The 27,890-nt window shown below is 51.0% G+C and overlaps 1 protein-coding gene across 1 annotated transcript in view; it reads left to right on the top strand.

Moving 5' to 3' along the window:
* The first annotated feature begins 12,302 nt into the window (after positions 1–12,302).
* Positions 12,303–27,890, top strand: part of LOC111267441 (uncharacterized) — a 27,404-nt gene continuing 11,816 nt past the window's right edge. The window contains exon 1 of the mRNA XM_086971541.1: positions 12,303–12,353. The gene's annotated coding sequence lies outside the window, so the exon portion shown is untranslated. The remainder of the gene's footprint in view (positions 12,354–27,890) is intronic.

Genomic DNA, 27,890 nt, shown 5'->3' with positions numbered 1-27,890 from the left:
ACTGTCTCCCTGCCTCCCGACGCTGCCTTTTCCTTGGCCAACGGCAAGCACCGTAGCAACGGCAGCTTGGACGACAACAACGCAAGCGAAAGCCTCGCCGGAATAGCTGACAAGATGGAATCCACTGAAGTTTGATGCGATCAGTGAGTGACTAGTCGGCGAACAGAGGGACGCTGCAGTAACAGTAGCAGCAGAAGGAGTGTGAATGGAGCACTACGCCGCGACAGCGGCTGGATCGTCGCTGCAATTCGGCGCTAGTCGATGCCGCTAGGACGATCACCGCTAGCAACAGCCTTATTGCCGACAACAACACTGCGGTGCCGCACGAAACTCACGCCTGCCGCCGCGGCCTACGTGTCGACTCGTCCACAAAGCGGTTATACAGTGAACGAGTCAGCAGACGCAGCGGCAATCTAAACAGATATTGTCACAAACGTATGTAGATATGGACAAATGGACAGACAGTAGGCACCCGGTGGCAAGCTGGCTGCCAACGGCCACGTCCACGGGCTGTGGCGCCCCAGTGGAAGCGGACGCGTCTCCCAAACGTGGATTCAGTGAGCGCACGCGGACCACTGGCTACGAGCGATGCACAGCGCGTCGCATCGTGATCCCCGCTCATTGCGGCCGCCCCGTCCGCCAACAATACCACCGTCGCCGTATTCGTTGCCAGCAGCGTCTGACAAAACGCTACCGCTACCGCTATGGTTGCTGACGGCAACGACGAGCTCCAGTTCCTCCTCATGCGAACATTTCTGGCCTATTTTTTTGCTTCTCGCGGATTCGGCAAGTCTGCGCGCGGGTCGCGTATTTCTATTAGAGCAAGCAAACGAACGGAAGAACGAACAAGCGACTGTAGATGAAAAGACGATTGACGACGTTAGCTGGCTAGGGAACAGGGCAGGCAAGGAAACGGCCGAAGAGGAACAGGAAGCCGGCCCGAGAAACTCCATCATATGCAGCCATACCATCCGCGATACCGTCCCGTGGCCATGCCAACAACAGCAACAACAACGACACCATTATCGCGTTCTACTCTTGAACGAAGAACGTCTAGCTGAATCATTGGTTTGTTGGCTCATTGGCCCGACGAAGTGCGGAGCCGCCCTCGTCTTCTATGCACATACATATCTTTAGGCCGCGGCAAAGATATCGACTCGGCAATGGGCTCGGTGGCCAAGTTGTGACTACAACTACTTTTGCTGGAGCTGCTGTAACCGCTGATTGAGCCGTTGAAGATGAAAGTACTCGGTCTGATTTCTTTTCTACACCTTCATTGAACCCGTTTCCTCGTACCTATGTTTCCGATGATGATGATATGCGATGAGGGCCCGAAACAGCGAAGGTATTAATTGTTAGTACAGTACAATAAACGTCATAAATGAATCAGGCCAAAAAGCTGACATAATCAGATCATTTGATACGGGTGAGTGCCATTTAACGGCAGCAGCTTGTTGGGAAGAAACGCACATATTAAATACAGAGCTACTGAGCGTAGACCAAACGTGGGAAATATATGTTATCGATACACACTGTTTTTCAACTATATTATCTCGAAACTAAAAAGAAAGTAGACACAGTCTTGATTTTAGTTTATTTATTATTTGATTCTATTATTTGATCTAAAGTGTGTCGGCGACAGTTCCCAAAACGATTCCGCGCATAGATGCTGCTGTACAAAAATTTCATTAAATACGAACCATCCAGTTAGACAACGTTCTAGCATACAAAACAAATGACAACACGACATCAAGAAAATGACAAACGTATTTTACAGATAGAAAATAAAACAGGACTACACGCGATGTATCATAGAGTATTTAATAACAACCAGTTTTATATTTACATTTCTTTTGTATGCTATTTAGAGCATGTCAGAGATCCTACGCTCTAAGTCTAACAAGTACGGTCATCTTTTGCGTATAATTGACTACCTTTTCTTTTTGACCGTTTCCACCAGTTCTGAAAATGAGAGCTGTAAGTGGCGACTTTGGTCTCCTCCCAGTTTTCTACTGTCATTGGGTAATACCTGAATCTGAAATAATCGCAGACAATATTCGATGCTCAATGTTTGTGACAGGTGGTTAGGTTTTTAAGCACTCGAGACCTGCGAGTAGCAGCGCTACCGGACTTATTTACGCTAAGCGACTACAATCAACCTCTATCTATGGCCAGCCATTGTGGACGTTGTCGCGCGAATCAGGTGGTCACCAACATGGCGTGTGCCGCTAGCGGGTGCCAGTTCCTCTGTCGTCTCCACCTGTCGATCGGCCGGTCGCCTCGTGACGTAGCCATCGGTTGCACGGACGGGCTCACGAGAATCGCTTCATTTCCATGGATGAATTCGCGTCTCCTTCATGCCATTCCATGTGGCCGCCTCAGCATCTCTAGCGGATGGCGGTCAGACCCCAACAACGGGCAGGTAACACGGCTGAGACGGCAAAAACGGCAAGTCATCGAAGCGACTCGAAACCAATTGGCTTACGGTCAGCTTTAGAGAATCACCTATTGGACGCTGTACGGAGTCTGAAGCAATGATCGCTCGGCCGCCTTATTACGGCCATCGAAATCAACGCAAGAAACGAGTATCCTGACACGAAGCAAGCAAAGCAACAATAATACACCACCGTGCTCGGCCTGGTAACGAGTACCTAGCTGACAGTCTTTGCCGAGTGACTTCGTCCGTGTCCGTAAAGTCACTGGAGAATCGATCCGTCTCTTTCTGTTTCTCCTCGTCAAGCAACGAAAGCGTTAGAGAAATCCAAGTGACTTGACTTCGCCTCCAGTGGCTTCGTTTCGTCATCGTACTACTTTTCCGTCCGTTGATAGTGCTATAGAGAGTTAGTACACGGCTAAACATATGTCTGTCTGTCTGTACATGTACACAAATACCCACTAGTGCCGCCATCTGCGATGAATGCGGTACCGCTATTCGACTTCATTCCCGCTTGGATCGTTTCCAAATTCAAACGCGATTAAACGCGATTGTGTGTGCGGCATCTTAACTAATGACAAGTCCGACTTCTGTCTTGTTGTGTGCTCCGATGCCCACCGAAGTCGACGGCCGCGGCACTGGGACAAGATATTTACACGAGAAGAGGGGACGAAGGTAGTTAAGACAAGCGTTTTTGCAACGTATTGCTGATAGTAGTAGTTTCCTTTTACAGCAAAATTTTCAGTTCATTATTGCAACAGATTGCTATTCAACGTATAGAACATTACCGATCGTTTAGTTGTATAAATAAATCTTTCAAGTTTAACATCGGATTATATTGCCGTTAGGTATTGCATTAAACTGTTGACTCGAAGGACCAAGCCTAACGCGTCTTTGCGCGGTTTCTGACCTAACGTTATTAATATGTTCCTAAATTTAGTGGGCCAACACGTCATCGTCTACAGTTGTCTGATTGTTTATATTGCTATCTATATTATAGCGCTATTTATAATTCTCTTTACACATACAGGACAGCATTTACGTGATTTTGCACTTTATCGCCGAACATGGATTGGCGGTGATTTGTGTCTCACGCTATAGACTCCCTTATTTCGCCACCTCAATACGTTCGTCTGTCTTCGTTCATCGCCCAGATTCGGTTCTCTATCTGGCTTTAGATCGAGCCATATCAGCATTATGGTATCGAATATTATCGTTTTCAGTATTATTAACGTAGTAGTACTACTGTTATCGTTTACGAAATACCTACGAAGTCACCTCCCGGTATTGCTATACATGTAAAATTGGGCCTGGTCGTTCGTTCGAGTGGATCGGAGCGGTTTTCTCAATGGGCTCCTTTACAGTCATTGGCTGCATCGCGCATTTAATCCTCTCGGAAGCCCCATACGCACGCCATCTCTGATACCGGAGGGAGGCGCTTACCGGATGGGAGGCCTTCGAGAATCGAGCGCCGGATAGCAGCAGGTGAACCGAACTCGTCCCGGTAAGTGCCGCACAACAACGTTCGCACATGCGATCAACGTACGAGACAGCAGCCTCTTTCAGCGTTCACAATCAGCTAACTGGCTGTCCGTCCAGGGACAATCAGACAAACGCACCGACACAATAGCGGCCAACATCACCATCTCCGTTGGCAATGGCCAGTTACACATTGCTGCTTTTGTTATTCGAGCAGTTAGTTTTTACTCACGGCGTCCAGCCGACCTGTTGATATTCGACCGGCAGACAGGACAATCCTTTGGCAGGTAAACCTTGGAACACGTAAATAGAAGAAATTGAAGTGGTCTCCTTTTCTACTTTGCGGAATGCATTTTTCTTCAGGGACAAAGAAGATGCGATCATCATTTGAGACGGCAAGCTCAGATGGCACCGGAGCAACTAATTTTCTATCCCAGCTAGTTTACTCTACTTTTCATCACCCTCTACATTATACTGCCTAGTTACGATTAAACTACGACTATAATTTAAAAATTTGGTCTTCGCTTAAAACAACCTTCTAAGTGCTACTTGCAACAAACACTCAGTGACATCCAAGAGATCAATATGATAACATTGTGAGGTATTATTAGGCGCAATTTCGATAGCTTAGCCAATTATGTGCGACGCTTAGAGATAAAGGGGGGACATTGGCAACACCTTGCCGCGAACTGTCAGCGTATGGATTCAAGCAAATATTGATTGTTGATAGATATCTTTTGCAAAGTGCCGTTACGCAGACCACGGGAACAACAAAAAGGGGCGACAGAGGCAGTCATGTATATATATATATATGTATTTATTTTGTCGTTGTTGTTTTGGCTCCTCTATGGTTATCGCGTCTGTAGTCGCGATGACTGTAACTAACGTAGCACTATTTGACGTGGACTTCGACTGCGGCTGTTTGTGTTCATCGCTGCTGCTGCTGCTATTGCCACTGTCGCGAACTTTTTTTCATAGCGAAGTCGGAATGTTTGACGAGATGGCGCTCTTGAAACGGGGCCGAAGAGAGACTCGCGAAGACGTCGATGGTGACGGCAACAACGAATGATGTTGATGCGATGTCCAAGTATTTCCGGGCTTTGAGAGGCAATTCGGCCGCCGGCCAACTGTCCATTCGGTTGGCCCAGCAACAGCAGTAAAAGGAACGCATCAGCAAGAGCAGCAGAAGCAATAGCGACGTAACAGCAGCGCATTAGTTCATAGCGACGATTGCGGCAGCGCGCGAAAAGGCCCGCACGAGGGCTCGTAAGGTACAAGCAACGCCAAGAAGTAGCGAGACGGCAACAACGGCGATAGCCACCCTGCGACCGGCGGCCCCAGCGCTCGCAAAGCTGCAATCGAGCGAACAAGCGATAGCGGACAAGAGCCCGGTGGGCCCGTGCCCGAGCCCATGCCAGGTTCGGGCCCCAAGCACAACAAACTACTGCGCGCATGCACACACACATACACACGCACGTCGAAATACACAAGCAAACAGCATAGAACCCAGGGAAGTAGCCCACGTCCAGCGATTCGTTGCTTCACTTACTAGCATCACTACTACAACATTACTTCTACTACTATAACATATGCTGAACGAAGAAGAGGGCTGATGGCTCGTTTATGTGTGTGTATGTTTTTTGTGAGTGTGTGTATTTATGTGCCGGTATGATGTTGTTGGTGTTCTCAGAGTGAGTCGGTGAGTGTGCGTAGCCCCGTTGCCGCCGCTGACGACTGCACCGCAATCAACATCAGTACCAGCGACGTCAACAACAGTAAAGCGAACCGCGATGCAGGCCCTCTTGCGTAGCTCGAACTACGCTGATCTGTGCTGTTCAACGCAGTTCCCTCGGGTGGCCGTTCCATCCCTCTGATCGACGGACGCACAGACCGACCGGCTTTGCCGGACGCTCGGCGTTCTGTAAGCAGGCGCGTTTGACTTATGCTGCGACTGTGCTACGGTGCCAGCCTGTTGTTGTACCAGTTTCGCAACAAGAGCCGCAGATGCAGCGGTGGCAGGCAGTCGAGGCAGCCACCGAGAGCCGTCACCAGCGCAGCAGTGGCCATAGCCGCCGCTGCCGTTGCTGCCGCCGTCAGCGTGAGGCCGGGAGAGGGCTGAGTCAGTGGCTGTCGGAGCTAAGTGGTGCCGCAGAGCCGTTCGAGCCGCGGCAACCGCTACGTCGAGATGCCAGCGACGTCATCCCGCGCCAGCCAGCCAGCCAGCCAGCCAGCCCCGAGAACCAACGAAACGCTTGTTCGCTCCGCCACCAATGATGGTCGTGGCCACCGTAGCGGCTCACTTGGTCGCAGTCTACCTATCTCTATGACGGCAGCAGGTTCCTCCTTGGTCCTTCGTTTGCTCGCCAACGTGCGAAAAGTAGCTCAGCGACGCGGTACGACACACGACATAACGCAATACCGGTTCTCGAACGGGAGTTGGCTGTGTATTCCTGTGCTCCGCTGCTACGTTCTCTCAATGGCCAACTGACTGGCTATGCGACAAAAGAACTTCATTGCTCTTCGCTCGACCTAACCTAAGGAAGTGCGACGGTACAGGATCAGCTTTTCTTCTTGCCTTCCAACTCTGTGTGACCGGCACTCTTCATTCTTGTCATGAGTGATAGTACAACAAATGTTCGATCACCACAGTTACCCAGAAACTCTCTCGATCTTTAACCTAATTGGATACCGAACGAGCGGATATACAAAATAATTAAGTTTGGCGGATACAGCATAAGAGTAAGTTAGCTGCACTGAATTCCGTTGAATAAGGATCACGTACTTGCTAGAAATGATAATCAAGATGTTAGTATGCATAAGATTTCAATGTGAGAGCTATCTCATTTAAACTGACTAGTGATCAAGTGGCGCAAGGCCCAATAGACAACGTTATAATAATTGATGAACGAGCTAGGAAGTCCTAGTCGATAATATTGTTATTTTTATACTAAGCATTCCCAAGGCTCCGTTCGTTTAGACACTTCATGTATCTATGTAGTGAAATGTAGAAGCAAAAGGACAGCTATTGATATGTGTTCCTAAGGTATCTGTGCCAGTCGACTCGAATATGACACTTCTGTAGGAATGGTACTACCATTTCGTATACAAATTCGCTATGGAATATCATGCGTAATTAATTCATAAGCGAATACTTCAACCTGTGACGAATGTAGCTACTTAATTTAATGACATACGACGATGCACTAGCTTTCGAAGTTTATGCTGAAACTCCCAGAGCATGATAGTGCCCTACTTATAGATGAACCTAAGGACAACTTCGTGGTCAACCACGCTGAGCACTCGACTCATCAATGAGCTCAGAGTCTACTAATTTTCGTGGTTTTACCGTGTTTTTAATTTGCTTCCATAAAACGACTTCATGATAAAAAGCTGGATAGCTACTTTAAGTATGTCTTTAAAATTCCTCCTGGTTAACAGAAGAGCTCAGCCGTTCGTAGCCCAGCTACCTGCCACAGACATCCGTTCAGTCCATCCCCATTTATTTACATCAACATACAACTGCTGCAATTGTCTCTGTGGGCCATCTATTAATCTATTGGCCCGAATGTATGTGTGTAGTGTGTGCGTGTGTGTGTGTGTGTGTGTGTACACCCGTCCAACTGCCTCTCCACCAATCTGACGGCTGTTCGTTTTTTCGACTCCAACTTCGGCCGCTAGTCGTCGTCGTCGTCATCATCATCATCGTCCTCGTAGTCGTTGTCAAACAGCTGATCGGCACAACATACCCCCGTTGTCCAAAACGAGGTGTTCCATCGGATTAAATAACATTGCTACCGGCAGTGATATTGCCAGTAGTAATGCTAGTTTTGCAGTTGTTGTTGCTAGTAACAGATCGGACGTCACCGTCTGCGTCGGAAACTCGACTTTATCGGCGTTCGTTGACGCTCCTTCAACTCCCTCCATCACACGATAGTAGCTTCGTTCGCTCGTGGCCACCACTGAAGGCAGCGATGCAGCGGGGCCACGAGCGGGCCACCACCAATGGACAACAGCGCCAGCAGCAGAGGGGCGGCACGAATGCAAAATCGCCTGCTTCTTAGTTGCCGTTGCCATTTTCGTCGTGGTTGTTCTTGTTGTTGTTGTTGTCGTCGTTGTTTTTTGCCTTACGCTCCTTCTTTGTACCATCGTTCTCCCTGTTGACGTCCGTCCCCCCCCCAAGTTGGCGTCGTCAGCGTCATCGGCGGCGGATAGTAGTTTTGGGGGGCTGATGAGGCAGGCGATGGTGACTTAAGAGACCTTTGTGCGAATCTTGTGCCGCAGCTGTTACAGCGGCGGCAAAGGGACCGAGGGGCAGATGCGCCGCAGCGCACGGGGTCTTGGGGCTCGGGGCTCGTGAGTCGCGACTCGGGGCGTTAGATGACGGACCAACCAGACGATGGTGTTGCAAACCTTGTTCTTGTGGAATGGTCGCTGTTACTGCCTTTTCCGCCGTCAGAGCGCTGATCATAAAGCCAACGTTATTGCTAACAACGCTCTATGTAAGCTGTCTTGCCTCGTCGTCAGCAGTCTGTTTGCTGCTGCCGCTGCTGGAGACCTTCTAGCCATAGGGTTCAAGCCCTGTCGCGAAAAGAGAAACTTACAGACATCACATATACACAGACACATTCACTCACACGGCCAGTCCAACAAGGTCTGTGTATGTCCATTTGTGCGCCGTTGGCCGTATTGGGTAACTGCGAGCGATGTAAGCTCTCCGACGAAATTGCTGTTGCTCTTACCGCTTCGTGTGAACGGATTTTGGGACCTACGAAGTGCGACGATGACCGACGTCAAAGACGACGACGACGACGATGACGCTGAACCGGAGGACAGAGGCAAAGACTACTACATCACCATCACAAGAAGATTATTACTGCCACTATTGCCCCTATTACCCTACAGCAATCCAACTACCGAGACACGGGGGGCAAGCAACTCGGGAAGGGTCTGATTTTAGTCAACCCCGAAATGCCCAACGACGAAGCTGCTGTACTTCGTTACATCAGAAGCTTTCGACCTAGGGAAGGTCCCCTTGGGAACAAAACAGCAATCTGAATAAACCATTTTAATCTAGCGTTTTTTGGCTGATGACGTTGCATTAAGTGAAAAGCGATCTCGGTCACTTTTTCAAGATACGCTAATTTCTCTTGTCTGTGTTCGGTACACTTATCTCCTGATCATGAATAGTTAACTTTGAGCAATAAAATGGAAACGTAGAAACATAAAGTGGGGAAGGCAGGCTGAGGGGGTTAAGAGTCGCGGGGATGAATGAGGAAAATGAAGCGGCGTGTATCACTTTGGCGAGTTATCGGGCGCTTTTCAATACTGAATTATGGCGCAGTTGGATGTAACGCAACGCGATCTGCCAGTATGAAAGTAACTTCGACGTACCCGTTACCATCATACACTGTTGCACATCGCCACTCCCAGGAGTTGTTTTGGATCCCCAGGCGATTGAGAAGAAGACGAAGAAAAAGGGGTGCTCTACTTATTGAGCCGCTTATCCGATATATCGCAATATATCTCAATTGCCACTGCGATTTTTGCCGTTCTGTCAGCGGCCGGCCGGCCAGCCGGTATATTTCTACTACTACAATCATCATCACCACCATCACCACCAAAAATCTGATGGTGATCGCTGTTATATGCAACGCTTGTTATTTGCCTCGAGACTCTCGGAGCGAGCACAAACTTCCGTCTATCCTGTATATTATCCGCATCTATGGTTGTGTCGATTTTTTCGTGCTGACACTGTGCGTGTATGTTTGTGTGTGAGTCAATTTCAGAGAGTTCTTTCCAAGCGGACGTTATGTCGGCTTTACGGGACAGAATCGACGTTGTCGGTTGCAGACCATCTTAGACAACGTATAGCTAGATATACTACTGTATAGAAACGAGTCGGCTGATTTGTTTTCATACAGTAGAACAACAACAAGTCAGGCGGCAGTAGCAGTTAGAGATGCGTGTGGTTCGACACTTCAGCTAGCGTTGTTTTCAACGCTCAGATACGCGACAGGAACGTTAAATACAGATCAACGCTACAAGTACGTGCTGCTACTGGGTATTGCGACTTTAAACCGAGAGAGGATGACTGGACAGAACAGAGAGCGTGGTGTTGCTGCTGTTGTTGTTAATGATGATGATGGCGCGGTCGTTCCTGGAGGAAGTTTTATTCTAATTCCGGACGAGGCGCAGGCTGGTTTTGTTTACTTCGGTAGCTACCACCATCGGCATCCGCTGGATTTAGGTGTAACAGCCGCCGTATGAGTAGACGATGATAAATCAGGGGGAACGAATTCATCGTATTCAACTCATCATCTGGCTCATAAATTGTGCTTTCGTGACGTTTTTGTTTTGCTCACTGTTTTTTCTCTTTCGAGAAGAGATCGAGAGTTTTCCTCTGCCAGTGTCCTTCCCCGTGTTTTGTGCTCCTGTGGCCCACAAACACTACCGCTCTACCCCGATAACGTACTCTACCTATTGACGTATGTTGGTACCTGTTCTACTGCTGACGCACTGCTGGTACCAGTGTCTTTCTCGTGTTCTCCATCCCCGCCGCCGTCACTTCTGCTGCTGCTGCTGGGGCACCCACTTCGCCTCATCTTGTCTCCGCGATATGTTAATGTACAACAGCGAGGCCAAGAGGTCGGACCCGCTCGAAGCGTCCCGAAGTCGATCTCGGATCGGCGTTCTCTCCTAGAATCGGGTTGGTCGAGAGTGGGTGAGGAGGCGCTAGACGCCAGCCCGAATCACCCACCAGAACGCCAGGCCGACAGCACCGTCTCCGTCAGTCTGTACTGCGCCAGCCAGCGTTCTCGAACGGCAGCTACCCATTCAGCAAGCCAGAAAGCCCCGAGCGCTCGGATCGATCGAACCAGTCGGGGCAGCCGTGTCAAGCTTAGAGAAGCTGGCGGTGCTCTGTTGCAGTCCGAGTCGGTCGCGCACTGGTACAGCGAGGACGCACCCAGCTACCCCACCGTTTCATCCACTTGTGCAGCTGCCACTAGCACTGTTTCTACCGCTACTACTGCCAAAGACATTGCTACAAGATGCGTCTGTGCACCACTGGTAAGCACCTCTAGCTCTACTACAAGCAGCACCAGTCGGTGAATGTTGACGATGCCAGTAAAAGTAACAGTCAAAATAGTCTCCCTTTTGCTGCTGCTGTTGTTGCACATCGTTTCCGTAGTCTCACTGATTTGGTCGCTCGTTCAGCTCGCCTCGGATCATTCGTTTGCTCGCTCCGTTGCCGTCTCTATTCCGTCATCTCCTGCTGCTGTTGCTGCTGCTGCCGCCATCGCCGCCGCCGCCGTCGTCTCCACCGGTGCTCTGGTGGGTCGGTCAGACTGACGGTTCTCGACGGCGCATGCGCGCCAACAGAGACACAGCGCCGCCGCTGCACGCCTGCCGCGACGGCAGTAGCAGTCGCCGCCGCCACCGCCGCTGCTTCTGCCGCGACTGCTTTTACTCCTCGTCGGCCGCGGCAGCACCCGACCGCGCTACTGGTCTGGTTCGGCTACGCACTGTTCGACTCGGCGAAGAGTGAATCGGTGTTGGTACCGGGAGAGACAATCCTCTTTGGGAGTCCACTTTGACGGACGCTCGGAGCCAAGAAACGTCGGAGTGTTCTAACACGACACTGCCTGCACGTTACTACTCCTTGTCTACCAGTTTGATGGTACTTGCCGTCGCCAACAGGCCAAGTTAGCAACGAGGCGACTGCAGTAGAAACGACCTGTCTATCCATTTCGTGTTAGCTTCGCTGTCGCTGTAGAGGAATGAGTGCGATGCTTAGCGCATAAAAGCTGATAGCAGAATTGTCTGGTAGTATGACCGTGAGTGCGTTCGATCCTATGCCTCAGTCCAGATCGGTTATGCGGATGTGTCTTGTACTCTGCGAAATATGACAGCAAATCTCTGTTTGTGCAGCAGCGATCTTTTAGCTGTGCCCTCTGTCCCTCCTAATACCGCCACGATCCTTGCTAACATAGCTTGTTACGTAAGGATCAGACATAAATGATAGTCAGACATAGCTAACCAGATGTTAAGAAGCATCTGTGAAGATCGACACAGCAGCATATACAATTGATTGCAAAATCTAAAACAACAACAGGTGGCGAGTAAACCGAATCTGCGCCAACTCACTAAATCAGCCATTTGGCGTTTTGCAACAGGCCGGAACCTATCCGCCCCCTGTGTACTTCAGCGACTACCGTCTCGTCTGTGAACTAAGTCAAAGACGGTGCCTACGTCGATCAGTGCTTGTGCATGTGTGAGTCTGTGCTTTTACCATCTGTGTGTTGCGATGAACTGTCGCCATCGTTGATCTGTGTACTGATGAATCTGCTCCCTAGATCGACTTCCTGTATCTCCCGGTCTTTCGTGTTGGCGATTTCATCGTTGATGGTAGGACATCTCAGCGGACGTCATTGTCAATTCGGTGAGTACTACGTGAGACTGTATTTGTGTTCGTGCTCTTTGCACATTCCACGTTTCTAGCTACGCTGACACTTTACAGTGGCTCCTGTACTACTGCTGCTGCTAGGTCTTGCCGCTAACATTGCTATAGGATAACAAGAAGCAAATATTCAAGGGTCCCAACCGAGAGTTTCCTCCATTAATGGGCCGACCCACTTTCCTACAAGTTCTCGATGCCCTCCGATCCGAACAGATTTTCCCAGCACTAGGTTTCGATACAGGGCTACAAATGCGTAGCAAATGCTGGACTTATGGAAACGAAGACATATATATATATATATACCCAACTGAGTGTTGGATGCATTATCACTTTTCTGCTCGAGCTAACTCCTTTTTACGTTTTATAGATTACTGCACGGTTTACGAAGAGCCTTTTTCTCTGCAGATGGAATACCTGCGAGCCTACTAGGTATTTGATATTCCATACGTATATGTACAGATCGGTGCTCCCTAAGTCTAGTGTTTAGCGTTTTAGTCAAACGCTGTATTCGTTTCTAGTCTATATACGTTTTAGCTTGAAATAGCAGCCTTCCTTCTTAGGGCAGTCAGACGTTCAGCGCATTGACATTAGATTAGTTAACTTGTAGCGGGGTTTGTTGTCATGTACTGCAGTTGGCTACAGCTGGTCGAAGCTGCTGCAGAGGTAGCGAAGCCAGCAAGGAAGGCCTCGCATGTCAGCGGCCAGCCTGGCTATATAACTTGCCTGGCTAACTGAAGTCTGTACGCAACAGTCCGTGTACTACTATGCTATAAGCACAGCTATTGCCGTTGTTGCTGATCATGATTATGACGATGATGTTGATGGCGATGCTTGTTTATGCTGCACTGCATTAGCGCGACGAGGTCCGTCGTGCCATTTCGTCCTCGCGATGTTGCCTTGTCTTGTCGACTTGGATCGGACTGCACTGTATGCTCGTCGTTTCATTCGTTTCGCAGGCCGCTGCTGGCTTTTGTTCTCTTCGCGATCATGTGTTCTTGCTGGCATAACAACACCATCTGACAACAACAACAACAACAGCGGCAGCGGCGGCCGCTACAGCTACGGCAAGACCATGATTGCAGCCTTCGCTGTCTCCCTCGGAAAGCCAGCCAGTCGCCTTCGTCACACTATGCGTTGAAGTGTAGCTGCTGCAAGAACGACATCGTCCCAGCGCCAGCGGCGGCATCAGCTGAAGTAGCGGCGGTCAGAGAAACGAAAAGAGAAGCAGAGAAGTGGGCCCCGGTGGCCAAGCCGTGGCTGACCCCCTTTCGAGCTCCGGCTGCCATGACCCAAATTCTTGGCAACTTCTTTTTCATCATCGTCGTCGTCTTCTTCTTCGCCTCCTTCTTCTCTACATTACACACTACTGTGTTCGTTACTACACTGCTGATGCCAACTGATGACCGTAATGGCAGCAGCAGCAGCAGCAACATTAACTGCAGAATCGGCGTCGAAGAGCTGAGCAGGTCTGCGCCGGTGGGCACTGTAGCAACTATTGCTCTACCGAAGTCGCTGAACAACGGAGTCTTCCTTCGACTGCGATAGCAGCTGACTCAGCCCAGCGCCACTCAGCACCACTCGACGCAATAGCAATCTTAGCTCGGGGTTCTGGCTTTACGTCCAGCAACGGAACGGCCGTGGCAAACCCCAGCTCGACCATGCATAAGATGAACACACTTGCACACTGCGCACAAGATTCAGACACAGTCAAATGCTCGCACACATTCACTGATAGACAACAACGGGCTCACACAGCAAACTATAGTGACTGCTGCAAGCCAGCAACTGCGTGATGATCTTGATGTGCCGCTGCTACTGCTACTGCTAGGTAAAAATACCTGGCAAGCACATATGCATGCACACATACACACACATAAACAGCTCGAACTAGCTCACTCGCTGGTTCGCTTTCTCGCAATTTACGCTCATGAGTAAGGAAGAAGCCAAGCTGCTGGTAGCTTGACCTGCCAGGGGGCCACCCGATGTCGACACAGTCCGTTAGGCCGTATGCGAAGCGGCTTGATGGTGCAGCTGCCGTCAACTGTAGCTGGCGTAGCTCGTGGCGGCATCGGCGGCGTCACCAGCACCAGCAATAACACAAGCCGCTGTGCCCCCCTTTTGAGCATATGAGTTCTGCGTGAGAAATTCTGCAATGATCGTTTCGTTTCGTTCGAAGCTGGCGATTGCGCGACGGCTCAATTCCACTCGATTCGACTTAGCTTAGCTTTTCCGAGCCACTCTCAACAAGCAGACATCTATACACACATTCGCAAGCTCACGGAGACGCCCAGCCCGAGTGTTAGTGTCACAACAATAACAATATGTTAGAAACTAACCATCATCTTCGTTGGCACGGATCGCCACCTTGCGGCGACGTGAATTGATGATGACAACGGTAGCGTCGCCTCCGCAGGCGTTTGCCTCATGTCTCGCTGCTGTTGGCCCTGCGATGTTTTCGGTGTTGCTTTGATTACTGCTGGTGTTGTCCGCCTTGTCCTGTCATTGCCCCACGGACAGACACGGGCTGACCGACAGGTACCGTTGTCCCGGCCTGGAAAAGAGCCATAGCTGCCTATCGTTGCATATATAATCTTCGTCTGTCTCGATGTAGTGTATAATATAGTATAGTATTAATAATGCATAAAAGCTTGTCGTGTGGTTTTTTTCGTGTTGCTGTTACGGCTTCTTCCGACGCTACATTGCATGTGTTGCCATCGTGGCACTCGGTTGAGTGTCACTGTTTGGTCACAGTACATGGCGACGTATGCGCGCTCCCGCAGGGCCTTTCGACCTACGGCACAGCAGCATAGTCGGAAGCGACCATTACACTAGAGCGATCGTCGCACGAGTATAGCGCACAGAGTGAGAGCGGCGAGTATAGGTAGGTCGGTAGAAGACGTAGTAATAGCCATGTTCGAAGCAGCAGAAGGCTAAAACTGCAGCGGCGGCGGCAGCGGCCGGTACAGCAACAGCATCGGCAGTTTCGGTGGTGGTGGCGTCGGGCGAGTCCAGCTGAGAGCGCTGGGAGAGTTAATGGGAAACCATCCGTGTTCCACCCGTCACCATCGTCGTCGACGTATCCATCGTTGTTTCACCGAATCGTATGCCGTGCGCTAGACCTGAGTAACGTGGCCTACCAGCTACCTGCAGATCGCTGCTGCTGGGCTGCCTCGAAAGTTGGTAGGCTCCCTCCACTCGACAAAGGATAAAGACAGGGCGGGGGGAAACTCGATACTCAAACGTAAATACTCGACTGCGCTCTCACACGCTCACGGTTCTCTGTGGACCGTGAGCAGAAGCTTCTGTAAGAGAGGCCGCTTCTGGAGATTCTTGGCTATGCACATTTCTCAAACTGTACTAGAAGAGCGTTACCGCCGCCGGCCGATAAATCGCGCTCGGATGGATACACTCGTCGTGGCCGTGGTCGTCATCATGCTTGTAATGCCAACAAAGACCTATCTATATCTCAGCAAAGAACAGCGTCATCCGAACGCCTCAAATGGAGCCAGCAGCCGTAGAGAATCTGTACGTACGTTCAACGGCGGTCTCAGTTCACGTCTGTTAGACGTTTGCTTGCTCGGCCGCTCAGCAGCATAGCCGTTTCCTCTACTGGAGTATCGCCGAGTAAGCGATTGCTGCTGCAGCCGTTAACTCTGTCCTTTCGACGTCAGCGTCATCGTCGACATCTCGTATCACCTAGGCTGTTCGGCGGTACGCCTACTTTCACCGAGAATAGAAGGATTTTATACGGAGGTGGTTGGCCTGTTAGAGGGAAGTAAAGAGTTTCCTCGGCAAGCTGCCACAATTCCTGGTGCAGCATTCATAACGGTGTGGGTAGAAGAGGAGCGCCCAACGAGAGCAAATCTGCTGCGATTTTCCGCCCTCCGAGATCACAAATGACTCGAAGGCGACAGAGGCATACACACTTAAATATACATATATCTATTAAAGATAATGACATCGTTTGTCTCTCGGCGTCTGCAGGCGCGTCCATCGATCGACTCCACACCCTGTCTATGTATTTGCGTTCACAATGGATATGCAGTGAGTATGCGGGACGTTGCATAAAAGCTGTTCGACTGTTAGGTAGAGAGCGTCTGTGTACTCAGCGCTGAACGCCGAGCTCTGTGTAATCGCCTGTCCGTTCTCACCTGGTAGTGACGGAGGCGACAACGGCAGCATCCCTGCGGCCAATGCCTCTCAAAGATTATCTTCTATGTTCTTGAGCCCTCTTGAGAGCGCCATAAAGTTTACAGCGGGAGCAGCGCCGACAAAGCGCCGACGAACCACTCGCCAGCTACTATCATTCCTCTTTTATTTACATTTGCATAGGTAGACTAGCGTAGATCTACTTGGCGACGGTCTCTATCTCTTAACAAACAAATCAACTAGATCAAAGATCTCCAATTTTGCTAGTCGCTAGTGTCGATGCTGCGTCTGATGTTTGCGCCCAACCATAGCGTGTTCTCCATTTTCTTCTAAAAGTAAAACAGCGATAAATTTGTCGCTGCTCCGGGGGCATTCCAGCTATCGATAACGTTCGTATGGCCTCGGTTAGCGAAGCTGCTGGTCGCTTGCCGTCGTTATTATGACGACGGCCAACCCGACGCTCAAGGGGGTGTCTCAAGAAACGACGCTTGGTTAGAGGAAAGATACGCCAAGAGGTATCACTTTGGTATGTGGACATTATACGCGCCGCGACCCAGCTTCCCAGCTCGCCGGCTTGCCTCGGAATTATGGATAAGAGAAAAAAGAAAAAAAGCACACGGAGCAATAAGCAGCCAGCGATGGCGTCTCCCTCCGTTTTCGTTCATCCGACTGCTCATTGCATTGTTGATCCGGGCAGCTACAGCGCTATTGGTAATTGTACTTGATTCAATTTCGTTCGCTGGCTGTCAGCCCACCAACAACATTCTGCAAGCGTCACAGACCAGCAACGACAACGTTGTCGATGGCGGCGGCATCAAGATTGAGACCTGAATCGAACAAATGTGAAGAGATGCTTATGCAATTAGACAGATAGAAGATGCGTGAAGCGTCGCTGCGATCCAAGCTGTAAGGCGAAGATGGAGCGACAATTTTTGACCGAGTTTCACTTTCTCTTTTACCAGGCGATCCAGTAACAACAACAACAACAACAACAACATCAACAACCATCGCATTTTGACTAGCGTCTCGTCATCTTGCGATGCTCGGTACTTGACGACACCGAGGGTCTTTCGACGGGCCCCACACACGCCGCTATCGGCCCGGGCTTGCGCCAGAGCTCTTACGCCGTTGGATGGACGTTGGAACCACGAAGCTCCGACGTCCGCCTGGCGGAAGGGTCTTCATGGCTTTTTTCATCGACATCACTAGCAGCAGCGTCAATATTATCGGGTCTGTTTGCGCACTTGGACGTCTCGAAGCGACGACCGGAATTCCCTCCAGTTCGCTCCGTTCGCTGCTGCGGCTAAAGCCACGACTGCTGGCGCTCGGTTCTTGCCGCCACCGCTGCCGCTGTTGCTGCCGCCGCATTGCGGCTGTGTGCGTCTACTGTGTCGCCGTCAATGCATATTCGACGTTGGTCGTTCGCTCTTGTTGCCTGGAGGTATAGAACGAGGGCCGAGCGGCGAGATAGGTAGGCAGCTAGCGGCTACGACTGCACCGCCAACAACAGCGTTGAACAACCATTGGAATCGCATACACGCACAGACACGCACGATTAGGCGATAGTACCAAAGTCGGGGTGGCTGGCGACGGTGCTGCTGAGGAAAGCGACTGCGCAACAATGAAAAATCGGCTTCGTCGTAGCACGGCGTCATTTGGATACGGCGACGAGGAAGACAAAAAGAAGACAAAGACTATCATTTATGGATTATCCTTGAGCAACAACATCCCCGTCAGTTGTTGTTCTCTCCTCCAGCCAATTCTGTTTCAGAGTAACGCTACTTTTCTATATGGGCGACACCTGCAATGACGCGGCAATCGTGGTTTGCAATCGAGTCAATTAGTCATTACACGGCCGAAGTAACGACTAATGAAATACACAAGACACCGGTTAGCGGCACCTGATTTCAGAACAATCCGTTGTTGCTACGCGAACGGCTGCTGGGCGAGTTAGTGACTCATCATACCCGAGAGCTGTACGCTGCTGTTCTACATTAAAACACTGTATTATACAATATGTCGTGCTTGTTGCTAATGGTGATGATTGCAGTGCAGGAAGTGGTACGATCGATGAGACTGTGATACTGGCAGTAGCTACATATATATATATATATATATATATATATATTGAAGGCAGGCCAGGTCATTCAGGATCTTAGCTATGGGCCGAGGCATAACTTCGTCGTGGTTGTCCCGAGTTAGCTAACGTTTGCTCTGAACGGGCTCGGGACGCTTCGCCAACTCTGCTGCTGCTGTTTGGATCATTGCCATACCGTGCTGTGTCCTTATCCGCTGGCGATGTCGGCACTGCGTGGTGGGTCGCGGCTGGCGCTGCTTCTCGGTTTCATCTTGCTGTCGTTGTCGTCGCTATCGGTTACAGCTGCTGCTGCTTCTGTTGTTGCTCTGAGGCGTTGAGCTTATATTGTGTGGGACTCGCAAGCACATCGTCCGCCCGAAGCACGCATTTGTAGCTAAGCACATTAAAATTCGCTTTAACATAGAAGAACATCGGCTGTCTGTTTGCTAGCTAGTCAGTTAGGTCGAAGCTGGCGTCGAGCGACCAAGTCAGCCGAAATGGAGGACCCGAAATCTTTTTGTTTCCAGCTGCTCTTGCAAGTGGCTGGCCGGTGGCTAGCCCGCTCGATTCGAGGGTCGAGCTGAACAGCCGCGGCTGGTTGAGTAGAAAAGGCGTGGAACCGACTGCTAGGAGGCTTTGACCCTACCATCATGAACATGACTTGAAGCCTCTGCTGATGACCACGAGCCAACGAACCGCAAACGTCTCGTTTGCCATCATCATCGACTGAACTAAAAACCGTAGGAGAAGGTAGTGTCTTGCTACTTCGATGTTTCAAAAGCGTACTCCATGATTTATTATACGGCCTCCCCCATTTGTCGTCATATGCTTCACCGATATTGCTAAATCGATCTGTAACCTGCCCCATGGATTCTTGTGTACCTCCCTAACGACAAATCTCACTGTATTCTGTAGCGTTTATTAGACAAACCTGACGCGCTAATTGTTGCTATAGGAACTACTGGAAACATATCTATTCCTGTTCAAAGTGACATTTACAGTTTATACGGAATCTCGATATCCGCACAATGCTGGGCGATTTGTGACAGAAATTAAAAAAAAATACTTTATTATTACTTAGCTCGAATCCTTTAAGGCTATCTCACCTGCCGGAGCGCACCTGCTGGTAGGGATCCAAGCAGAGCGTAGGCGCCGGCCGTAGAAAAGTAGGGCATAGATAAGCAGCTGTTGTTGGGAAGCTTATATGTAATCATCGTAGTAGAACAAAGGTGTCTGTTGCGTTGCTCGACGACTGCCGGCCCGCTTCTGACTCGCTCCATCGTCCCCTCCGCTCTTAGCTACTCAGTCCTTGGCCATGGCGGCGTCAGGAGTTGCGGTTATATTCAGCTGAGATTTATCCGAGGAGTAGCTTATTAACAAGCTCTGCCACTCTATCGTACAAGATAGAAGTGCGTTTATTCCTGATTCCTACATCTGCCACTCCCCTTCCCTCCCTGTCTCCCTCCTTCACCCCCCTGACCTGCCTCATTGTGTTCTCTCTCGGTAGACTGTCGCGCTGACTGTAATGGTGGCGCCGGCGACGACGACGACTGCTGCGTCGGTGGTATCCGTCTTCAGCAGCCAGCCCACGAAGTCTGGCGGAACGTGAGGCCCCAGGGCGTTCGGAGTTTTGCCGAGTCATCAGAGTCAACAGAACAGATACTCGGTCGTTCGCTCAATCGCCTACTAGCTTGGCCGGGTCGCTCCGGCCATCGCTGAGTCACTTGTTCAGGTCGTCGGCTCGTTCTCACACTCACATCGATTCACATAGAATAGAGCGGAGCGCTATGTGCTGCTGTTGTCGTGTGAGCGCGTGTGTTGCTGCCTCTACTGCTCGGAGTGAGGTGCACTTGTCGCTCGGCTGCTCCGCTGCTGCTGCTGCTTTGTAAAGCGTTCGCGTTCGTCTTTGCATTTGTGTTCGCGTCCGTTCTCGTCCTGTCCCGTCTCGCTCGCCTTTTGGACGACCGGCGACTCAGCAGCGGCGGCAGCAGCAACAACTCGATGGCTCATCGTTCGCTCCGTGCCGTCTGTTTCAAAGCACTCTGAAGCTTCGGAGACACCATTATCGCCACAGCGCTCGCATACGGTGGAGTTGTGTTCTGCTATCGTTGCTGCTGCTATTGAAACCGAGAACCCACGGCGGCGGCCGCCGCCGTTGCCATCACAGAGCAGCATCCTGTCCTGTGGTCCCGGCGGAGCGAGCCGTAAACAGACTGTTCTCCATTCTGGACTGTGTAGCAGGGACGTCTATATTCTGCCAGCGACGAGGACGAGCTACAGAGTCGGTTGCGATTGCGACGACGCGGTGCAGTCGGGAGAGCAGTCAGCGCATCCCGAGGCAGAGCGACTCAGTCAGCTCGAAACCGAGTCAGATGGCTGAACGGCTACGGCGCAGACGCTGCTAGCTCGGTCGACGCCACCACTGCAGCACGTCTCATCGCTCCCCGCCGAAGTCACTGTTGTTCGTTGCGACCAACCCTGCTGGGAGTGCTCCTACTATTCACATTACAACGCACTATATAGATAGTTAGATATGTAGGAGCCACTCGCGCATGCGCCGTGACCGCGCCGGGTTCCGGATTAGAGCCGTTCCGAGTAGTGGTACGGCTCGCTCGCTCGATCGACCGACCGACCGCCTCGATTGTGCTTCGGCCTCTGTGGCTCTTGTCTGGCGTCTCTCTCCCTGGAGCTACTCCAGAATAACGCCCGTTCGGGCGCGTTCACATTGGTCGTCAAGTGTTCGCCGACGCCTCCGCCGCCGCTGCTGCTGTTGCTGCCGCAATTCGGTTGCATTGTTGTCGAGAGTCGCTAGCCAGCAACAGCCCAACTCCATCTAAGCATTGAGCGTTCGCAGAATGTCAGCTCGTTTGGCGCTCAGCTCAAAGCAGCCCGGGAGAACGACCCGTAGAGGTCTGCTGACGCAGACGGCACCGGTGCAAGACACAATTGACCAATATCGTTGGGGGGAGCAGGGGGAGAGAATTAGAAGGCAGCCATCAGTAGTCCGCCGCCGGCAGATGGAGCCGTGGCTGTTCCAGGGATAGTGGCAAGTCGGAATAGATAGACCCTGAACATTTTGCACATTTACTTACTTTGGTTGACAGCCAACCAGCCAGCCTGCTTGCCGCCTGCCTGCTTTCTGCATATTGTTAGGACGCTGGCGGCAAGGCAGCCATAGTAGCAGCGGTGCCGATGGCAACAACGACTGCCAGACAACGTCAATAACATCTACGACGTCGACTACTGACACAAGCTCCGGAGAGGGCGGAACCCGACCTCGTTAGTTCGCATCGCGGCTGTTCTCGGGGCAGAAGAGTAGTGAAGAGAATCCACCGTCACCTCACCGCGGGCAGGTCCGTAAACCGGGTTACCTCAACAGCTGGACTAACTGAACCGAACGTCGAAAGAATTAAGGGGAATCAGAAGTAAGGCTCGAAGCCAGCAAGATAGCCGTTTCGTTGTTGCTTCTGATGACGGCTTTATCAGGCAATGGCGTGGTCTGTAAAAGACACTAGCCGTCATTGTCGCCGTTGTAGAGATGGCGCTAATGCTGACCGTGACATCGTTCGGCGCTAACTCCGTTGCCAGTCAGACTACCTGTATCGATGATGGTGATGCTGAGGCTGATGCTGCTACTGAAACACTATCGAGATAGTTGTCACGAGAAGCGCGGCGATTCTCCTGACGCAACTTCGTCGTGAGTAAGGCTTAGCAGCAGCAGCAGCAGCAGCTAGCGAAGACGCGAGCGAAGAAATCTCGGCCCGCACGGCACGGCATGCCCAACGAGCACATATTACCTCGCCGTCCTTCAGAAAAAACTCGATAGACCAAATAGGTTGGATAAGAAGGTACAGCAGAAATAGAAGGCGGTATCCTCTCCCTTTCTATTGCTGTCGCTTGACTCCGTCCAGGCTTCCTAGCTGGCCTAACAAGAATTTATATCAACTAAGACACAGATCTATGCCGTGGTTGAGAGGAAAGACGCCCAAAACAGTAACAGTTGGTTGCAATAACAAAAACAATAGCACTGCGTAACTAAAATGTATTGTATCTTGCGAGAGTTGCCTCAAGAGGGAAAAATGACTTAGGCCAGGGTTGAAATGTTAGAAACACCTGTCTGAAGGCATATAGCCACAACAACGAGACTAGGCCCGGCTCGTTGCTGCCCAGACTGATCGGGGTAGCGGGAATTGCGGTATATCCGACAGCGGTTCGTCGTAGTGTATTATCGTCTTGTGACATCAGGCTGGGCTATGACGGAATATAAAAATTATATTTCGTTGTTGTCGTTTTTGTTGTTGTTTCACTGAGGCGAACCAAGAAGCACTGAGAAGGCGAAATGACGTTTCGGCAACAGTAGCAGCAGCAGCATCATCAGCAGTGGTGGTGCTTCGGGCCGCGCGCGGGAAGTGGAGATGCGGAAGTTTCGGAACAGATCAGGGTCATCGGGAGTCGTCATTCGGCCGTGTTGGCCAGTAAACGAGACAGGCAACGAAGCATTGACGCCAGCAACGGTTCACTGATGTCGGCAATGGCGGCCGTTGCTGCTGCTGCTGTCTCCGGCACCGGCCGGTCACTCAGTCAGTCAGTCAGTCAGTCGCAAAACTACTGTGCCGCTGCTATTAACATTGGCCATTTCAACGAACGCAGAGATCTAATGGAAGCGAGAGGTTGAACAGCTCCAAAGATCCATCTCCTTTCACCTACGAACGTCTTTCGAGTCTTTCGTCGTCTTCATGTCCATCAGTGTCATTGGCAACCACAGCAGCACCAGCATCATTATCACCGGCATCAGCAGTCGTAGCAGCCGCGGGAAACTCGTAGCCATCGACATCTTCGTTGTCGAACGCTCCAGTGGATGCTTCTGCCTGCCGTCGTAGCCACTGCCGTTGCTTTCGCTGGTTGTGCGCAATCAATGGACAACGGATAGACAAGAAAATGCATAGCCACTTCCCGTCTCATCATTCCAGCCAGCGAGCCAGTAGCGTGCGTCCGACCGTCAATTGGTCCATCCGAAAGCGCCTGTCGCCGATTGCTGCCCTCGTGCTGCTGCTGCTGCTGATGATGATGGTGATGACGATTACCCCAGCTACGCAAGCCATCACAGCCAACTTTGCTGACCAGTTCTTGCTGGTGCATCTTCGTGTCGTATTTTTCTTCTTCTTTTTCATTCTTGCCCCTTGGGCTGTTGCAGCGGCCGCGTTAACAGCGAAGCAGCTACGAATAGCGGTTCTGCCTTCTGCCGCTGAGCAGTCGACTACTATAATTGCTTGACTACTAACCACCAGCTCTGTTTGCGAAGTGCGCGCAGCTCACCTTCACCGGTACACACGCACAACCTCACGGCCAGTGCAAAGATGCGATTACACAGACAACCGTTATTCTAGCAACTGGCAACGGCTAGCCAGGCATTGGATGGCAGTGGCGGCCGAGTTATGCGTCGCGAAGGCAGTAAGAGCGAGCAACCGGCTGTGACAACGAAGGTTGCGACTGCCGCCCCATCTTCCCCTTTGCCTTCGGCGGAGGCATCAAACCAGCGACATGAAGTGCTGGTGGCAGTGCTTTAAATGATGCTGACGGTGTTGTTAGCGTTGACGGCGAGGCTAACTGACCAGTCAGCCAGTCACATGGGCTGTTGATCATGGTTGTTTTTTTGGCGGCCCCCAAATGAAGTTCGCCGGTTACCGCCTCGATTGGTTGCTACCAGATGGACAGATTGCGCAGATCGTTTCTCGAAAAAAGCAATATAAAGTACGAAAGAGTCCTTCTCAAAGTGGCAAGCGGTTAAGATAACAACAGGGCAGCATGGACAACGTCGGCTGCATCATGGACGACACACGCGCACAGACACGGCGAACATCGCGTGCCCGATGAACACGAACGGTACTCGTGTATGTACAAGTCGAAACAGCGACGCAGCAACCGCAACAGATAACTGGCGTCATTCTACCGGAAATGAAGTGCAAGGCTAGCGGCTGCCTCAACTGCCACGAAGCGGCTGCGAAACAGCACGCCTTTCGTTCGTCAAGAACAGCTGGAGACTTTTTCGCATCCAGCGGTCGCAATGATGGCGATGATGCGACGGTACAGCATGTTTATATATATACATATTTATGTTGTAGATGCAGCATGCAAGCATCAACACACGTAATGGTGGGCAATAGTGTGGCTTCCAGCCGTCTTTGATACTTTGGTAGATAGCTCATGTCTGAAGCCCCGGCGCCAGCAAGGGCGGGCGAAACAACTGTCAGCCAATGGCGACTAAACAGGGCAACAAAAAAGTGAGATTTTGCAAAGAGATAGGTGACTTACGCGCGCTCGTTTCTTCTATTTTCGTTTGGGAGCGGCTGGCTATGACGGTGGAATGAAACTATATTGCTCATGTGCCCTCTACTTTTCGCTACCAGCATTGCAACAGGCAGCGCGACGTGTGTCAGGGTAGATGGTTCATCATACGCTGACAACGGCCCGCGTCTTCTGTTACGTGCAACCAAGTCTGCTACAACATGTTCACGGCGCAACATGATTATGGAGCTAATGAGGCACCTAGATTCAGCTTAATAGTTTAGTCGCTAGCTTGCTTCATATCCTGCATCTCGTAATACTGTAACATATATAGAATAATAGCGTCGTCTTTCATCGTCAAAACAATAACGCCCCAGCCTCTCGACTGACGAAGTTCGTTAGGTGGTAAAATCGACTCCTGTTTGCATCAATTCTTGCTGCCGTTGCCATGGTCGCGAAGTTGGATCACAACTGCCCGACGTAAACGATATCTGGGCCTCAACATGATTATCTCTTCCCCTGACGTTTCCCTCTTTTATTCTTATTACTACAGTGAAGTGTGCTGGTCGCTGCAAGCGGAGGCAGAGGCTATTACGTTCGCGGCGACCGTATCGGTTGCTCATCCAGTCGAATCGACAAATAGCGCGTTGAAGGCATTGTTTCGAGCTCCTCGTCCATGAAGCACCGACCTGAATGCCGTTCGTCATGTTCGTCCTGAGCAATGGTGAACCGAACCGACCCCATCCCGGGTCGTCGCTACTCGGGTCGTTGTTGGCCAGGTTAGCAACTACCTGTTTTGCCTGCCCTGCCCTGCCCACACGCAAACACAGTTCTGGCGAGCGCGCGGCCCGCAGCAGCAGCATCATCGCCACCTTACCCCTTGTCCTAGGCTAATGGTCCCGTACATGGTCAGCCAGTGAATATAGCGATAGGTAACGTATTGGTGACCCGGCGCCCAGCTTACGCGTTAAGCCAACTACGAGAGCTCGCCACTTCGTCAGCACGCCAAATATATTATTTATTTCCATGGTGATTCGATTGCTGCTTTATCAGGGACCCTGTATCTGTTGAATCGTGGAGATGTCTATCATGATGATGGCGTTGTCGATCCGGTGGTCGATGATTTATAAAGGTGTAGGCCTGCCATAGAGTTGATTTGGCTGTCTATCCAGCAGGTAGCGCGCTACCTGTTGCTATTATCTGCCAGCTCTGACAGTGTAGCCACTGGAGTTTCCGATGCATTGCGCACCTATAATCTATGTTTGCTGTATTAGTATTACTGTTGCTATTACTGGAACAGCGACTAATGTTACTAGATGCCGTGCGGCGTTGCCTTGTCAAGCAGCATGGTCGGATGGCCTACAATCATTTGTCGAACCACCTCTACTCCAGTCTGTCCTTCTAAAAACATATCATCGCAGCGGGAATCCTGATGGCGTCGAGAGTAACCATCCGCAACAACGCCCACTACTCGATCGTTGGCTCAGTCGACGGGTCCTTCGCTGCTCGCTCGAACGAGGATAACAGCGATCGGCAACTGACTAAGGACAAGACAGCTGCTGACAATCGTGGCAACGCAGATAAAGAAGCAAAAGATCACTACTGCACACTTCAAAAATCCGTTCCTGTCAATCTCCATCTTCGCTCTTTTCTCGATTTAGTATTCTATTCAAAGTCAGCTCAGTTTCAGCTGGTACCAGTGGTTCTACGTATGTTCTGCATTCTTAAACACTCCAACACTCTCCGATCCGTCGGTGGCTCAACGACCGCCGCCGTGTTCGCTTGGACGGTCCGTCTTTCTGTCGGTCGACACAGTTTCTCCCAACGCTCTCATAGTTTATCCCTCCTTCTACCGGTCCATAAACAGGTTACTTGCCCGCGGTTTCTGGCACACGCTGCCGTTGCCGCCGCCACCGCTGCCATCACTGTTCGCTTGCTCGCTGCCGGAACGATGATGCGATTGGTCTTCAAGCCAGCCTCAGCAACCAGCAGCTCCCTTCGGCCGCAAGTCAGGAGCCAGCATGACTCGCCCAGCAACCAACGCGTCGGAGCGCTGATAACGGCAATGGCTGCGGCGGCAGTGGAAGCAGCCATCGCTGCCGATTGTGAGCAAGCGCCAAAGTCGCTGAAGTCACTGCCATTTTAGTGGAGCGACTGTTTTTCTTCTTCGGTTTCTGCTGCTGCTGCCGCGGCCGTCGCTTTTCCTTGTGCAGCAGCAGGAGCAGTAGTGGCGAACAAACAACAATGGCTTGCCGTGGCAGAGCACGGCGGAGCGCCACTTGTGGCGAGCGTCGACTCGAGAGCTCAAAGAACGAACGAAGTCAACTCGCTTTCTTCGTTCGCCCATATAGACGAACAAAATTAGGTTGAAGGAGCAAATAACTCGCTGACGCTGGTTGAAGGAAGAAGCTGAAAGCTGCTAAAAGTATCTGAAGTATCCGTGATGCTGCTGGCTATAGTCCGCTTTCTACTCCACGATGTTGTCAACGGAACGGAAGTATCATTGATAAATGCCCTCGAGAGCGCGGTTTCCCCCAGGAGGTTGTACGAAAATTAAAACGTGTGGCAGGCAAGATGGTTTAGTCCGTGCACTTGTGATATACCCCGGACGCCTTTGTTGCTCTGCCTCATTCGAACGCACTCTTTAAGTGTAAGCAAATGCTTGCGTCTCACCCTTTGCCGTCGTTTTGTCGGTGTATACGTTTGTTTGAGTGTATTTGGCGCTCAATTACAGCCTTTTCCCAATGCCCTTCTATTTAATTTGTTGGATCTCTGTTTTTCATGCGGCGTTTTGACAGCTTTTTCAACGAACGGTAGCTCAGCTTCGCAATATCCTCTTACTGTCGCCCTCCGATTTCGAGTGATTAGGTGCTGACTCGATGAGGCCTGCTCCGTTCAGCCGTCCTACGAACGCAACGGCGCAGTTTCGAGTAACACAATAATAGCTGTAAAAGTAACAGCTTGGTGCTACGGACTACTGCAGTAGCAGCACTTAAGAACGATGAGTA

Source organism: Varroa jacobsoni, unplaced genomic scaffold, assembly GCF_002532875.2.
Source record: "Varroa jacobsoni isolate VJ856 unplaced genomic scaffold, vjacob_1.0 scaffold_12, whole genome shotgun sequence".
Classification (NCBI taxonomy): Eukaryota; Metazoa; Arthropoda; class Arachnida; order Mesostigmata; family Varroidae; genus Varroa; species Varroa jacobsoni.
The sequence above is the reverse complement of the archived record's forward strand: the minus strand, read 5'-3'. Positions and strand labels throughout refer to the sequence as shown.